The following is a 17301-nucleotide window of genomic DNA, read 5'->3' as shown; positions in this document are numbered from 1 at the left end:
TAGGGAGGGGCAAGGCCATGGAGGGATTTGAAAACAAGGATGAGAATTTTGAAATCAAGGCGTTGTTTAATCGGGAGCCAGGGTGATGAGAGAATGGGATTTGGTGCGAGTGAGGACATGGGCAGCAGAGTTTTGGAGGACCTCAAGTTTTTGTAGGGTAGAATGTGGGAGGTCAGCCAGGAGTGCATTGGAATAGTCAAGTCTAGAGGTAACAAAAGCATGGATGAGGGTTTCAGCAGCAGATGAGCTGAGGCAGGGGAATGTTACGGAAGTGGAAGTAGGCGGCCTTGGTGATCGAGCGGATATGAGGTCGGAAGCTCATCTCAGGGCCAATGTTGTCAATGGTCTGGTTCAGCCTCAGACAGAGGCCAAGAAGAGGGATAGAGTCAATGTCTAGGGAACAGAGTTTGTGGTGGGGACTGTAAGAGTCGCAAAATTTCTACATTTCCCCAAAGGTTATTAATAAGAAAAGGGACCCTGCATGGACATTTTAATGAAAAGGGGTACCCAAGATGGCGTCCGCACCTCGTGGCCAAAAGTCTGCAAGATTTAAAAAGGTTGGACTCTGTGGTACAGGCAGCTTCTTGGGAAATCGAAACCCAGGCTGCAGTTTCTGTGAAGAGAGACTTTTGTGTTTTGAAAGCAGACAGGACTTTGAATTATGCATTAAGTCAAATCGGAGGCAGATCAAAGCCAGTGAGGCCTATACTTAAGGCCATCAAGTTGTTTGCATAAATAATCAGAAACAGCTTAGGGAAGCCAGCGAAGCTGGGCAGGCCGATTAAGATGTACTAATAACAAAAGCAAATCAGGAATCGGGCCAGTTGGTGCGATTACCGGCCATCTAAAAACAGTTCATTTAAATTGCTACAATTATTTAAACTAGCCCGCCAAGATTGGGACAAAGAACTAACCTGATTTGGCGTGCAAATAAGGGCCATCCGAAGGAGTATAATTGTAGGCCCACTGGCAACCTTCTCTCTCTGCTCTCTGCCCTTGCTCCTGGCTCCGGCTCCGGCCCCTCGCTCTCGTGGCTACTGCTCTTCCCCCATCCCGCACTTACCGCCCGGCCACTGCCCGTGCCTTCCCCATTCCATCAGGGACGCCCGGCATTGCGCCAGGCGGACACGGACAAACCAGGCCAGGCGAGGCGGGACGCGACGAGGCGAGGTGGTGAAGAAGACGAATGGAAAGACGATTGAAGAAAGGCTTCGAATAATCGGGCCTTCAGTCCAGCTGACCTGCGACTATCTTCATGCAAACTCCAACTGCCGGCCGAGGAAGAGGAACCATCATCCCTGCGAGGTAAAGTACCCAAGCAGAGACTTTAACTTTGGGGTACTTGTACCTGGACAACGCCCTTGCAGCACCCTGAGACCACATGACGACGGCAGGCTCCAGAGAGCACAAAGAGCGAACCCTAAACCCCAATGCTGTTTTGAATTCAGCAGATCTTTTGATTGGTGAGCATGAATTCTGACCCCTCATAGGTTAATCTGGTTAGGTATAGGGGGTGGGATAAGGATAAGGGGATTGTTAAGATAGTTTGTTTTCCCTCGATGTGCCGTGTGTTCCCCATTCCCTGTATAAGTATAGTTATTTTGTATTTTGCCTGTAAAGTTTATACTAGTAACTTTTCATAAGATTGTGTTCATTTCTTCTTCAATAAAAATCTTGGTTTTGCTTACATCCAAACCACCTGTCTACTCGAGTCTTTTCTGTATCGCTGCCTGTACCTAAGTCCGGTGTCTAGAACCCAGGGGCGTGGGAGCGATTCGAACCGCTCATAAACAGTCAGAGGCATAACTGACTGAGCGTACGCACCACCCCACCACCACCCCCTACAGGACTGAAGACAATGGCTTCTGTCTTCCCAATATTTAGTTGGAGGAAATTTCTGTTCATCCAATACTGGATGTCGGACAAGCAGTGTGACAAACCAGAGAGAGTGGAGGAGTCGAGAGAGATGGTGGTGAGGTAGAGCTGGGTGTCGTCAGAGTAAATGTGGATACCTGACATTGTATTTTCAGATGATGTCGCCAAGGGGCAGCATGTAGATGAGAAATAGGAGAGGGCCAAGGATAGATCCTTGGGGAAGTCCAGAGGTAACAGTGCGGGAGCGAGAAGAGAAGCCATTGCAGGTGGCTATGACTGGGTAGATAGGAATGCAACCAGGAGAGGGCAGTCTCACCCAGCTGGACAATGGAGGAGAGGCCTTGGAGGAGAATGGTGTGGTTAACCATGTCAATGGCTGCAGACAAGTCAAGAAGAAAGAGGAGTGTTGAATTACCACAGCCACAATCACATAGGATGTCATTTGTGACTTTGATAAGGATCGTTTCTGTACTGTGGCAGAGGTGGAAACCTGATTGGAATGGTTCAAACATGGCATTGCGAGAAAGATGGGCATGGATTTGGGAGGCGACAACACATTCAAGGACTTTGGAGAGGAAATGGAGGTTGGCGATGGGGCGGTAGTTTGCAAGGACTGAGGGGTTAAGGGTGGGTTTTTTGAGGAGGGGGTGATGACGGCAGATTTGAAGGGGAGGGGGACAATACCTGAGGAGAGAGAACCATTAACAATATCAGCTAACATGGGTGCCAGGAAGGGAAGTTGGGTGGACAGTAGTTCATAGAATCATAGAATCATAGAATGGTTACAGCACAGAAGAAGGCCATTTGGCCCGTCGAGCCTGTGCCAGCTCTTTGCAAGAGAACTTCAGCTAGTTCCATTCCCCCGCCCTTTCCCCATAGCCCTGCAAATTTTTTTCCTTCAGGTACTTATCCAATTCCCTTTTGAAAGCTACAATTGAATCTGCCTCCACCACCCTTTCAGGCAGTGCATTCCAGATCCTAACCACTCACTGCTTAAAAAAGTTTTTCCAAATATCGCCTTTGGCTCTTCAGCCAATCACCTTAAATTGGTGTCCTCTGGTTCTCGACCCTTCCGCCAATGGGAACAGTTTCTCTCTATCTACTCTATCTCGACCCTTCATGATTTTGAACACCTCTATCAAATCTCCTATCAACCTTCTCTGCTCCAAGGAGAACAACCCCAGCTTCTCCAGTCTATCCACGTAACTGAAGTCCCTCATCCCTGGAATGATTCTTGTAAATCTTTTCTGCACCCTCTCTAAGACCTTCACATCCTTCCTAAAGTGTGGTGGGAGTAGGGCCGAGGGAGCAGGAGGTGGGTTTCATGGATAAGATGAGCTCAGAGAGGGGATGAGGGGAGATAGGCAAGAAATTACAGAAAGATGCTGTTGTGTATGTACCTTTAAGAGAGAACTGCTTTTATACTGTAGTACCGGCAGTGACCACACCTGTATATAAAGCCGTAGCAGGCTTCTGTACTTTCAGTTCCAGCATACCCTCTGTTCAGTAAACACCTGTTATTACCGTTCTCCTGCAGTCCGTGTGTTATTGGTACGCGGACACTACAGATGCGAGTTCAGGGCTAGGGTAGGAAGGAACCTTAGGGGAAATTTGGCTTGGTGGGCATGGGGAAGGTTGGGAAGCGGCAGAGGCAGCTGAATGGATGCTCTCCATCTTAGTGGCAAAGAAGTCCATGAGCTCCTCGCACCTGTTGTTGGAGGTAAGGGTGGAGGGGGCAGGGTAGAGGGGTTTAAGAAGACGGTTTGTAGTGGAGAAGAGAAGCCGGGGGTTATCTTTGCATTCCAGGATCATCCTGGAATAGTGAGGAGTTTTGGCAGAGGAGAGCAGGACAAATAGGTCCATCCTCCTATAATGCACCTCCTGTAGCAAGACCTCCACCTCTACAGCATCAAAGAGAACAGTGTTGTTCACATATCTCTGCTGTGTCACTGTAATCAATGAGTTCACTTGACTGCCTGCACCACAACTTCCCCTTTGATGGCGAGCCACAGTCCTTTGTTGCTTGAGCTGTCGTCTCACTTGATTTTACGCTCCGTAGCCAAGCGTGTTACAGGCCAAGTGGATGCGGTAGTGCAGTGGCTATGGTACTGGACTGGCTGGAGGGTTGTGAGTTGTGGGTAAGTGTGGGCTACCACTAGAAAGAAAACTGACCATTAAAACTGCCAGATTATTGTAAAAACCCAACTGGTTCACGAATGCCCTTCAGGGAAGAGAACCTGCCGCTTCTACCTAGTTTGGCTGACATGTGACTAGTCCACATTAAGTGGTTGTCTCTTAATTCCCTGAAATGGCCCAACAAGCCCGAGGAACCACGCAATTGTCAAACAATCACTCATGACAGGCAATAAATGTGGCCTTGCCTGCTTTGCTCACATCCTCAAAACAAATTAAAGATATGCTCTCAAGGGATTTTCAGGTGCCAGCAGTCTATTCAGGTTAAAGGGAGGGACGCCCATTGCAAAATGTTGTGCAGTCTGCTTTTTGTGCCATGTGCCAGCTCAAACTGGTTCTGCTGGTTCAGGTGGATGCTTTAAGAACCAATGGCACTAAAAAAAAAAGCAGGGAGTTTCCCAGACCCTAGCTAATATTCAACAAACACCACCAAAAGCAGATTAACTCGTCATTAGTCATGGGATCTTGTAAGATGCTTGCCTTATTTACCTGTGCAATAGTCACTGAACCTCAAAGTCATTTATTGTATGTGGGATGCTTCTGACAGATGTTATAATGTCCTATATAAATGCACATCTTTATTGTGACTAAGTGAGCACATTATGAACTGCATCATTTAGTACAGAGGATACAATCTGACAACTGAACGATATATAAACATCAATAACAACTTGCATTTATATAACAGCTTTAACGTAGTAAAACGTCCCAAGGTGCTTAACAGGAGCATTATCAGACAAAATTTGACGCCGAGCCACATAAGGAGATATTAGGACAGTTGACCAAAAGCTTGGACAAAGTGGTAGGTTTTAAGGAGCATCTTAAAGGAGGACAGAGAGGTGGAGAGATGGAGAGGTTTAGGGAGGGAATTCCAGAGCCTAGGGCCTAGACATCTGAAGGCATGGCTGCCAATGGAGGGCAATGGAAACTGGGAATGCACAGAATTGGAGGAGCGCAGAGTTCTCAGAGGGTTGTAGGGCTGGAGGAGGTTACAGAGATAGGGAGGGGGGCCAAGGCCATGGAGGGATTTGAAGAAAAAGGATGGGAATTTAAAAATGCCAATGTTGGTCAGTGAGCACACTGGTGATGGGTGAGCAGAACTTACATAGAAACATAGAAACATAGAAGATAGGAGCAGGAGTAGGCCATTCAGCCCCTCGAGCCTGCTCCACCATTCAATGAGATCATGGCTGATCATCCACATTCAGTACTCTGTCCCTGCTTTCTCCCCATACCCCTTGATCTCCTTAGCCTTAAGAAATATATCTAACTCCTTCTTGAATATATTTAATGAATTGGCCTCAACTGTCTTCTGTGGTAGAGAATTCCACAGGTTTACCACTCTCTGGGTGAAGAAATTCCTCCTCATCTCTGTCCTAAATGGCTTACCCCTTATCCTCAGACTGTGACCCCTGGTTCTGGACTCCCCCGCCATCGGGAACATCCTTCCTGCATCTAGTCTGTCTAGTCCTGTTAGAATTTTATAAGTTTCAATGAGATCCCCTCTCATTCTTCTAAGCTCCAGCGAGTATAAGCCCAATCGACCCAATCTCTCCTCATACGTCATTCCTGCCATCCCAGGTATCAGCCTGGTGAATCTTCACTGCACTCCCTCCATGCAAGAACATCCTTCCTCAGGTAAGGCGACCAAAACTTCACACAATACTCAAGGTGTGGTCTCACCAAGGCCCTGTACAACTGTAGCAAGACATCCTTGTTCCTGTACTCAAACCCTCTGGCTACGAAGGCCAACATACCATTTGCCCTCTTAACTGCCTGCTGCACCTGCATGCTTACCTTCAGCAACTGGTGCACAAGGACACCCAGGTCTCATTGCACTTCCCCTTCTCCCAATCTATTGCCGTTCAGATAATAATCTGCCTTCCTGTTTTTGCCACCAAAGTGGATAACCTCGCATTTATCCACATTATACTGCATCTGCCATGCATCTGCCCAATCACCCAACCTGTCCAAATCATATTGGAGTTTCTCGGCATCCTCCTCATAGCACACACGCCCACCCAGCTTTGTGTTGTCTGCAAACTTGGAGATATTACATCTAGTTCCCTCGTCTAGATCATTTATATACATTGTGAATAGCTGGGGTCCTAGGACCGATCCCTGTGCTACCCCACTAGTCACTGCCTGCCACTCGGAAAAAGACCCGTTTATTCCAACTCTTTGTTTCCTGTCTGCCAACCAGTTCTCTATCCATGTCAGTACCTTGCCCCCAATCCCATGTGCCTTAACTTTACACACTAATCTCTTATGCGGGACCTTATCGAAAGCCTTCTGAAAGTCCAAATATACCACATCCACTGGTTCTCCCTTATCTATTCTATCAGTTACATCCTCAAAAAATTCCAGTAGATTAGTCAAGCATGATTTACCTTTTGTAAATCCATGTTGATTTTGTCCGATCCTGACACTGTTTTCCAAGTGCTCTGCTATTATATCTTTTATAATGGACTCTAGCATTTTCCCCACTACCGATGTCAGGCTTACCAGTCTATAATTCCCCGTTTTCTCTCTACCACCTTTTTTGAATAGTGTGGTAACATTAGCTACCCTCCAATCCATGGGAACTGTTCCAGAATCTATAGAATTTTGGAAGATGACCAGCAATGCATCTACTATTCCTAGGGCCACTTCCTTAAGTACCCTAGGATGTAGATTATCAGGCCCTGGGGATTTATCGGCCTTCAATCCCGTCAATTTCCCTAACACCATTTCCCTACAAATACTGATTTCATTCAGTTCCTCCCTCTCATTGGACCCTATGTTCCCCGACATCTCTGGGAGGTTATTTGTGTCCTCCTTTGTGAAGGCAGAACCAAAGTATGTATTTAATTGGTCTGCCATTTCTTTGTTCCCCATTATAAATTCCCCTGATTCTGACTGCAAGGGACCTACGCTTGACTTCACCAATCCTTTTCTCTTCACAAATCTAAGCTTTTACACTCAGTTTTTATGTTCCCTGAAAGCTTACTCTCATACTCTATTTCCCCCTCCTAATTAATCCCTTTGTCCTCCTTTGCTGAATCCTAAACTGCTCCCATCCCTCAGGTTTACTGCTTTTTCTGGCCAATTTATATGTCCTCTCCTTGGATCTTATGCTATCCCTAATTTCCCTTGTTAGCCACAGTTGAGTCCCCTTTTTTGTTTTATTTTTATGCCAAACAGGGATGAACAAATTCTGTAGTTCATCCATGTGATCTTTAAATGTTTGCCATTGCCTATCCACCATCTACCCTTTGAGTAACATTCCCCAATCAATCCTACCCAACTCGTGCCTCATACCATCATAGTTTCCTTTATTTAAATTCAGGACCCTAGTCTCTGAGTCAACTACTTCACTCTCCATCTTAATGAAGAATTTCTTGGTGCGTGTTAGGATACGGGCAGCAGAGTTTTGGATCAGCTGAAGTTTACGGAGGGTGCAAGATGGAATGCCGGCCAGGACAGCATTGGAACAGTCGAGTCTGGAGGTAACAAAGGCATGAATGAGGGCTTCAGCAGCAGATGGGCTGAGGCAGGGGCAGAGATGAGCAATATTACGGAGGTAGAAGTGGGTGGTCTTGGTGATGGCGAGAATATGGGGTTGGAAGCTCAGCTCATGGTCGGTGAGGTTGTGAACAGTCTGCTTCAACCTTAGACAGTGGCCAGGGATGGGGATGGAATCAGTGGTCATGGTACAGAGTTTGTGGCGGGGGCCAAAGACAATGGCTTCGGTCTTCCCAATATTTAATTGGAGGAAATTTCTGCTCATCCAGTACTGTATGTTGGACAAGCAGCGTGACAAATCAGAAGTTGTGGAGGGGTCGATAGAGGTGGTGGTGAAGTATAGCTGGGTGTCGTCAGTATACGTGTGGAATCTAACATTGTGTTTTTGGATGTTGCAACCATTCAGTTCTCCTGCAGTCTGGTCTAACCATGTTATAGCCTGGTTAGCTGTAGACTCAGGGTTGGATTTTCCTCCATTATCCTGCCTGAAATCAGACGGGATAGTGATGGAGAAGGAGGCAAAATCAAGTGGCAAAGCTGTATCATGTCACATAAATTATATATAAATATATATTAGCTGTGAATACGTTTGATTATATATTAATATACCTGCATATGAAATGGTTAATTATAAATATATGCAGTTCATACTATTAGACAACTAAGATCACCTTCGCAAAGAATGTGAAAGTAGGAGATGAAAATGGGATGGCAGTCTACTTGACCATACAGCAACCCTTTTGCATATGGTATGGATCTGGTCCAATAATTGAAACAACACTTATACCAATAAATCTGGAGGTGGTATTTGAGGGTTATTTTGGTGACCTTACACTCTTAGACATATCTTTAAATTGTACAGCTGAATGTCACCATGGTAACAAAATGCTCCCCGTGGTTTGCAGTCAAATACCGGCATGTGCTGACGGTTATCATTTCTCAGCAAGTATTTTGCAGTATGGATCTATTAGTCATATGCCAACAGTTTCTATTTGCTTTGGCAACCAAAGTTTTGAGTTCCTTTTTGCCTTGTGGCTTCCTCTCTTGTTAACTTCGGATTAATGTCTGCACTTACAGGAAAAAATATTTAGGGGGAGAAATTCATTGTAGCCCCGTTTGGGGCGTTAAATTTTAAAAGTTGAGAAAATTAGCGCCAGGCGCTAATGTTTCTCAACTTTAAAAAAAATTCGGTTTTGCGCTCCAGGAAGGAAGTGGATCAAGCGCTAAATCAAGCGCTCCACTTCATTCCTGGAGCGCAACAGGCAGCAGGCGGGGCGGTAGGTGTGCAGCGCTGCACAATGGGCCGTGCAGCACTGCCGCGTTGGAAGGTTCGTTCCCTCCCTTAAAGGGAAGGGCCATCGCTGCAGGCTCTGCAAAGGGGAAAACGTACCTGGTCCCCAACGACAGCTGCAATCCGGCCCGATCAGCCCGATGCGCTGCAGCAGAGTGCCGGGCTGACCGATGGGTGGCGATGAAACAAATAAAAACCGCAACGAGCATTTCAGATTTTATTTTAACCTACCTCGGCCACCTCGCCTTTAAGTATCACCCCTAAAGCGCCCGGCCTCCCGATCAACGCCTCCTCCTGCTATCGGTGTCATCACCCGGTGATGCTGCAGCGGGCGGAAATGAATTTCGGGTCCGGGGCGCTACTGGGGCGATGCGCAGCTGAATGACGTTTTGATCTCCGGGCGCAGGAGATCGTGGCGCTAGGGGTTACCGCCGCCGCAAACTGCCAGGTGAATTTTGCGGGCGGCGGTAACATCGCCGCGCCCGGGCGGTACGTCCTTAGCACCCCATTATTGCCCCCTGGAGGTGCTAATGGGAGGCGCTATGGCACCGAATTTCTAGCCCTAGTTTAGGATAGTGAACATCTAGCTCCATTATCAATTGTGGTGATATGAGTAGGAAATGGAAAAGTCACGCTGGTCTGGTAGAGGTGCTTTTCTCAGTTTGTGGTTAATACTAGATCAGTTATAAGCGTGTATTGTAGGCCAGCTATACTACAGCTTGCATTGGACAAAGAGGCTTCACCTTCATGCTGATGCAAACTATGACGTGTAGTGCGGGTATGAGCAGCCGAAAGTGTACTTAGGCAAGAGGTGGAAGGCTGCTCCATCTGTAGTTTTACACCATGTTGGCTTGACATCTGCTGTACCATAACTCAGCCAGTGCAACCTAAGTTTAAAAAGTTTCCAGATGGTTAAAGTGACATCAGGGTACTTTTTTAAATTAATTTTGAAAATTAGTTAACATTAATTGAGAGAGCTTGATGGGACACTGAGCCATCTGCTAACATTAAAATTTAACCGGCATTTCTGTGCTTTTAAGTGGAGCTCTGCAGATGCAAGCTTTCACAAGATTAAACAGAGCTCCTTTTGCCTGGCCGGTGAGTTACTCAGAGCAAGCTGTATAACTTGGGTCAGCTCACCCAATGGCACCTTCAGCAGGCATCAATCAGTACCTCTGAGATAACAACACTCAAAGAGGAGATTGGTGGCTAGAAAGTTGGCTCCGTAGCGCTCATTTAGTGTTAGAAATGGCATTTGCGCTGCATGCACACACTTCTGGTGCAGGCCACGCCATACGCCATTTTGGTGAGGGTGGTACGGTGGGTGTTAGGAGCGTGCGCCGGAAGTATGTAGAGTAGGCAGATCGTGACGTCAATCAGTGTGCAACGCTGATTTGACGCCAGCGCTGCCATTTCCGTCCTCAACGTTGGAGCCAATGCCCTGTCTTAACCTCACACAGCTGAAGATGTGTTCAGCAGCAGCAAGGACCCCTCCACCCCTCCGCCCAACCAGCGCTATTTAAAGGGATCATCAACCACTCTCAAATTAGCTGCTGATTAATTTCTACTGGCTCTGTGTACGTTTGTAGGAGTGTTTGGTACTTTCCAGAGTTGTTTAAAGTTGGTGCTGCAAGTGGAGAAGGCCTTGGCCCTGACTTCAAGGGTTCTGGTCAGACCACTTCCTCCCAGTCGTGGGTGCTCTAGTTGTCAACCCCCTTATCCTGCAGCATGACAAGGAGATGGAGCAGAGGCAGCAAAGAAGAGGTCAAGCTGCTCGCACAGGGAGAGAGGAGGAAGGGGAAGAAGGGCTCTCAGCAGGAGCCCTTACCCACCTAGGGTCTTCCGAGAACAATTCTTTTACCTCAATCTGAGCCAGGAGCAGTGTGTGAGGCATCTGCGCTTTACAAAGGAGGTGCTCACAGAACTCTGCCACCTCTTGCAACCAGACCTGCAGCCTCACACCAGGGCAAGGACAGCACTGCCAGTGGCTGTGAAGGTGACCCTGGCCCTGAATTTTTTCGCATTGGGATCCTTCCAGGCTGGAGCAGGTGACATCTGTAACATCTCTTAGTTCGCCATCCACTGCTGCCTAAGAGAGGAGACAGAAGCTCTTTATGCCAGGAGCGGGGACTTCATTGTCTTCTCCCTGACCAGAGAGAATCAGGTAGAGCATGCACGTGGCTTTGCCAGGATAACGGGCTTCCCCATGGGGCTTGGTGCCATCAACTGCACGCACATGGTTTTGCAGGCACAACATCTAAATGCTGAGATAAACCACAACCGCAAAGGTTATCACTCGCTGAATGTGCAGTTGGTGTGCGACCATGTTCAGCACATCATGATGGTGAATTCCCAGTTTCCTGGCAGCAGTCATGATGCTTTTATTCTGCGGCAGTCCACTGTTGTCTTTGAGCCACCACGTCAAACCAGAGGCTGGCTACTGGGTGACAAGGGCTATCCGCTGACCACCTGGCTCATGACTCCGCTCCACAACCCAGCCACACGTGGCCAGCATGCATACAATGAGAGCCATGCTGCCACAGAAAACATCATAGAGAAGGCCTTTGGGGTGCTGAAGCAATGGTTCTGCTGCCTGGACTGCTCTGAAGGAGCCCTGCCAGAGCGTGTGTCCCGATTCATGGTGGTCTGCTGTATCCTCCACAACTTAGCCATCACGAGGGCACAGCCTTTGCCACTAGGGATATGGCAAGCAGCTTAGCAGTAGGAGGAGGAGGAAGAAGAGGAGGAGCAGGAGGAAGAGAGGAGGCAACCAGCACATCCCATCTCCGGCCGGGCTGTCTATTATCACCTAATTCGACTATAGTTCCACTGAACACAACCCCAAATTTCCATCGTACAACAGTCACACACCTTACCATCCCTCTGTTCCGGACCATCACAGCATCCTCTTGGCCCCTGAAATAAAATCCACCACAAAAGAAACATTCCAAGCCAACTTTATACATCAATCAATCCCATACTACACAATAGTCAACTAATCACCCTTGTGCATTCCCTTAGTACCTGTCTTCCGTGTGCCTTTGCCTGTCCTAGTGCTCCTACCAAAGTGCTACCCCAGTGGCTGGTGGAAGGCTGCAGACTTTCAGTGGAGGAGACTGCAGATGACCTTGCAGGATGACCTTGAGCATCTCTGAGCCTAGAAACATAGAAACATAGAAGATAGGAGCAGGAGTGGGCCATTCGGCCCTTCGAGCCTGCTCCGCCATTCAATGAGATCATGGCTGATCATCCAAATTCAGTACCCGGTCCCTGCCTTCTCCCCATATCCCTTGATCCCTTTAGCCTTAAGAAATATATCCAACTCTTTCTTGAATATACTTAATGAACTGACTTCCACAGGTTCACCACTCTCTGGGTGAAGAAATTCCTCCTCATTTCAGTCCTAAATGGCTTACCCCTTATCCTTAGACTATGACCCCTGGTTCTGGACTCCCCGGCCATCAGAAACATCCTTCCTGCATCTAGTCTGTCCAGGTCTGACAGAATTTTATAGGTTTCGATGAGATCCCCTCTCAATCTTCTAAACTCCAGTGAGTATAAGCCCAATCGACACAATCTCTCCTCATACGTCATTCCTGCCATCCCAGGTATCAGCCTGGTGAATCTTCGCTGCACTCCTTCCATGGCAAGAACATCCTTCCTCAGGTAAGGCGACCAAAACTGCACACAATACTCAAGGTGTGGTCTCACCAAGGCCCTGTACAACTGCAGCAAGACATCCTTGTTCTTGTTCTCGAACCCTCTTGCTACGAAGGCCAACATACCATTTGCCTTCTTAACCACCTGCTGCACCTGCATGCTTACCTTCAGCGACTGGTGTACAAGAACACCCAAGTCTCTTTGCACTTCCCCTTCTCCCAATCTATTGCCATTCAAATAATAATCTGCCTTCCTGTTTTTACCACCAAAGTGGATAACCTCACATTTATCCACATTATAGTGCATTTGCCATGTTTCTGCCCAATCACCCAACCTGTCCAAATCGTGCTGGAGTTTCACGACATCCTCCTCACAGCATACCCTCCCACCCAGCTTTGTGTCGTCTGCAAATTTGGAGATATTACATCCAATTCCCTCGTCCAGATCATTAATATATATTGTGAACAGCTGGGGTCTGAGGACCGATCCTTGCGGTACCCCACTAGTCACTGCCTGCCACTCGGAAAACGACCCGTTTATTCCAACTCTTTGCTTTCTGTCCGCCAACCAGTTCTCTATCCAAGTCAATACCTTGCCCCCAATCCCATGTGCCTTAATTTTGCACGCAAATCTCTTATGCGGGACCTTATCAAAAGCCTTCTGAAAGTCCAAATACACCACATCCACTGGTTCTCCCTTATCTATTTTACCAGTTACATCCTCAAAAAATTCCAGTAGATTAGTCAAGCATGATTTACCTTTTGTAAATCCATGTTGACTTTGTCCGATCCAGTCACTGCTTTCCAAGTGCTCTGCTATTACATCTTTTATAATGGACTCTAGCATTTTCCCCACTACCGATGTCAAGCTTACCGGCCTATAATTCCCCACCTTTTCTCTACCACCTTTTTTGAATAGTGGGGTAACATTAGCTACCCGCCAATCCATGGGTACCGTTCCAGAGTCTATCGAGTTCTGGAAGATGACCAGCAATGCATCTACTATTTCTAGGGCCACTTCCTTACATACCCTGGGATGTAGATTATCAGGCCCTGGGGATTTACCGGCCTTCAGTCCCATCAATTTTCCTAACACCATTTCCCTACAAATACTGATTTCTTTCAGTTCCACCCTTTCATCAGACCCTATGTTCCCCGGCATCTCTGGGAGGTTATTTGTGTCCTCCTTTGTGAAGACGGAACCAAAATATGTATTTAGTTGGTCTGCCATTTCTTTGTTCCCCATTATAAATTCCCCCGATTCTGACTGCAAGGGACCTACGCTTGACTTCACCAATCTTTTTCTCTTCACATATCTATAAAAGCTTTTACAGTCAGTTTTTATGTTCTCTGCAAGCTTACTCTCATATTCTATTTTCCCCGGCTTTGGACTGCACCACCTCGGCATGGGTGGCAGCAGTCTGGGCTGGATGGCTGACAGGAAACTGCAAGGGCACTGTCCTCCTCTTCCCTCACCACAACCTTACCCTTGTGCCTTTCCACTTTCAGATAGCCAAGAACTGCCACTTGGCCAGGCATTGGTGGAGGAGTAAGAAATGGAAGGGGAAGAAGGCAGTGATGCAGAAGACACAGCACCATCACCCCCATTAACTTTTACAACTTGGCATCTCAGAGTTTCATTTAAATTTTGATCAATATAAATTCGCTGTACAATAAAAACTCCAGCTTTATTTCCCTTTTTGTTCAAAACAATTGCACTGCACCTGCTTGGTAATGGTAGGAGGCGCAGTTTAATTTGAGCAATATTTAAGAATTTTAGTTCTATTCTGAAGAAGTGTCAGTGAAAGTGCCCAGACCTCTGGAAGATGGAGCCCGTCAAAATTTGTACAGATGAAAAAGGGATCAGTGTGGAAAGATACTTGCTGAAACAAGGGCTCAGATTTTCGTGTCAAAATAACGGTGAGGCTAATGGTGCTCGCCGTTTTTAATGCACCCTGGTACAGCAACTTTAGGCGAGGGGCGAATGCGTGGTTAAACTCAAAAGTCTAAAAGTTGCTGTCCCAGTTGCGCCACTCCACCAGTCTTCGCGAAAACGCATCTCGCTGTCTGCCTCACCATTGAAATGCATTGAATGGCGTGAAGTAGCTGTATTTGCACGGGAGATACGAACTAAACTCGTCACAGAAAGTTAAGTCTTGGCTACTTGAGTCTAAGTACCCTTTTAATGACATGATAACTGTTAATTACTGCCAATCACCCTCCCTGGTATTGAAAATTAACTATTACAAGTGTGGAGTCTCATTCCTTCAGGGTTTAACTGTTGGAGATTTTTAAAATGTCAAATTTAAAATGAAAACCTTTTTTCTCTCTCTTAAACCAATCTTTCTTTCCCTCTCTTTATTTCTTTCTGTACCTGATTTGACATTGAATTCACCCATTCTAATTTACACTTCCTTCTCAGTTCTTACGCTGTTAATTTCACAATTCTTCAATCTGATTGGCTAAGGAGATATACAGTTGCTTGTCCAGTTCACTTGGGTCCCAGCTGCCCTGTTTCCCTCGCTGCCCTCTTAGCAACTTGCCACGCAAAAAAATTAGAAACCCTAAATGTGCAAGGACAAGTCTAACTAACGGCAGACGCCGTTATATTCACTCCCACAGCGAAATCTGCCCCAAGATGGGTTTTTACTGATTGTGTGCTGCCACCTACTGTTAAGTCATAGAATCATAACGGCACAGTAACAGTTATGCAGCTGTTTGTCAAACCTTTTTTGGTATCACCAAATCAATCGATCAAAGCTGCTGTTAAAATTCTTCATGTCATTTTAGAAACAGTTTTCATTCCCTAACATAGATAACATGTATTTTATTCCATGCTATAGGATTCCACAAACCATATATGTGCATTTTTTTTCATTTGCAGGCTCTCTGGGGTCTATATTCGTTAGCGCCTCAAACTGGGCATGATTCCGGCCGCAAGCTGCGTCTGTGAGATGGAGAGGCCGGAGGACCGAACTAAATTCATCCTCGGGCTACATCATAATTATTCAGGCGAGCTGCGGCCACCAATCAGGTGCCCCAACCCACCTGTTGGGGCCTTACCAATTTAACCCCATGCCGAGGCTCACAGCTAAGCCTGAGAGGGGAGGGAAATGATTGGAGGCAAGGATAGAACGCAGCTGTTTTATGGAGCTGAGAAAAGCATTCTTGCTCCTTCCGACTCTACAAATACCACATTCCTGGAAGTTTTAGGGCTTTTTATTGAGTGGCCTCCAGCGGCTGATTTAAGAACTGCTGGTTAGGGTGTTCAGGACCTGGAAGTACCAGTCAGAGCTTGTGCATCGCAAGCTCCGACTAGGGCAAAATAATTTAACAATCTGGGTCTGAAATGGGTGCAGGAGCATCATTTCACTATTGAAATGAGGCCTTGCATTGGTGGCCGCCTAAAATCATCATAATCATAATCATAATCAACTTTATTGTCATTGTTGGTGCACAAGTGCAGTACAACAAAATGTAGGCTTGCGGCTCCCGAGAGTGTACATTTAGATTAAGACATTTAAACATTCAACATTCATTTGGCTTGTAATACATTAACATAAACATAATAAAGTGCATTGGCAGATGTGCAGGCTTTAGAGTTTATTTGTGGAGTTCAGTAGGATGACAGCCCTGGGAAAGAAGCTGTTCCTAAATCTGGTCGTTCGGGTGCGAATGCATCTGTAGCGTCTCCCAGATGGCAGGAGGGCGAACAGACTGTGGCTGGGGTGGGTAGGGTCTTTGATGATGGTCAGTGACCTCCGTAAACAGCGTTTCTGGTATATGTGCTCTATGGTCGGTAGCCGGGTGCTGGTAATGCGTTGGGCAGTTTTGACTACCCGCTGCAGGGCTTTCCGGTCATAGGAGCTACAGCTGCCATACCATACTGTGATACAGTTCGTCAGGATGCTCTCTATTGTGCAGCGGTAAAAGTTAGAGAGGATCAGGGGTGACAGGTTACATCCCTTCAGCCTCCTTAGGAAATATAGGCCTCAACCAATTTAACAGTGGCCTGAACATCCATGCAGATTCGGCGTGAGCCTCTGCCCTGCTAAATCGGTTATCGTTATGCCCATTTTAGACCGACTAAATGAGAACAACAATTTTACATTTTGACTGCACTAATTCAAGCTGTAGAGTTTCTGCTTGCTCAATGTGGTGCGCGCACTGCCCTGTAAGGACACAATCTACTTACCTGAGTCCAAAGAACTTATGTCCGGTTGCTAACAGCACAGCGAGATTTATGGACTAACAAGTATGTACAAGGTTACTGGAGTTTAACCGTCTGATACCAGCAGAATGGTAAACTTTCCATTATTGGTCCAGCTAGGTCCAGTCTACCCATTAGGGCTTTGGCCTGCAGGGTTATCTAGAGCCAAGTGAGAAGAATCCCAGTTCCCAGTGACAAGTCTAATCCTTCAGGCTCTATTAGTGAACCAGTCTGGCTAATTGATCCTCAGCAATGCACTGGAGTAGGTCAATGAAGTCTCCCTTCACTGTTACCGTGCTTCCAACATTGCTGCTATTCCGTACCCAGTTAATATCATGAACGACTGACCCTCTGATTTTACTTTCCTCTCTGCAGGGATGTATCTGGTCTATACTCAGTACACTGTCAAAGTAGGGAACTCACCATGAAAATTTGGCTAAAATTGGAGCCTGCTAGCTGCCCAGCCACTAAGCAGCACTCTGTTAAGGTAACTTGTTAAGGTAACCCTGCCAAAGGAAGCAGAGGACCTTTAAAGTGTGACTTGAAGCCTCTTCAGAGTAATCAAGAGC

Source organism: Somniosus microcephalus, chromosome 5 (assembly GCF_052327205.1).
Source record: "Somniosus microcephalus isolate GS21.2 chromosome 5, FLI_Smic_1.0, whole genome shotgun sequence".
Lineage (NCBI taxonomy): Eukaryota > Metazoa > Chordata > Chondrichthyes > Squaliformes > Somniosidae > Somniosus > Somniosus microcephalus.
Note: the sequence above shows the minus strand (reverse complement) of the source record.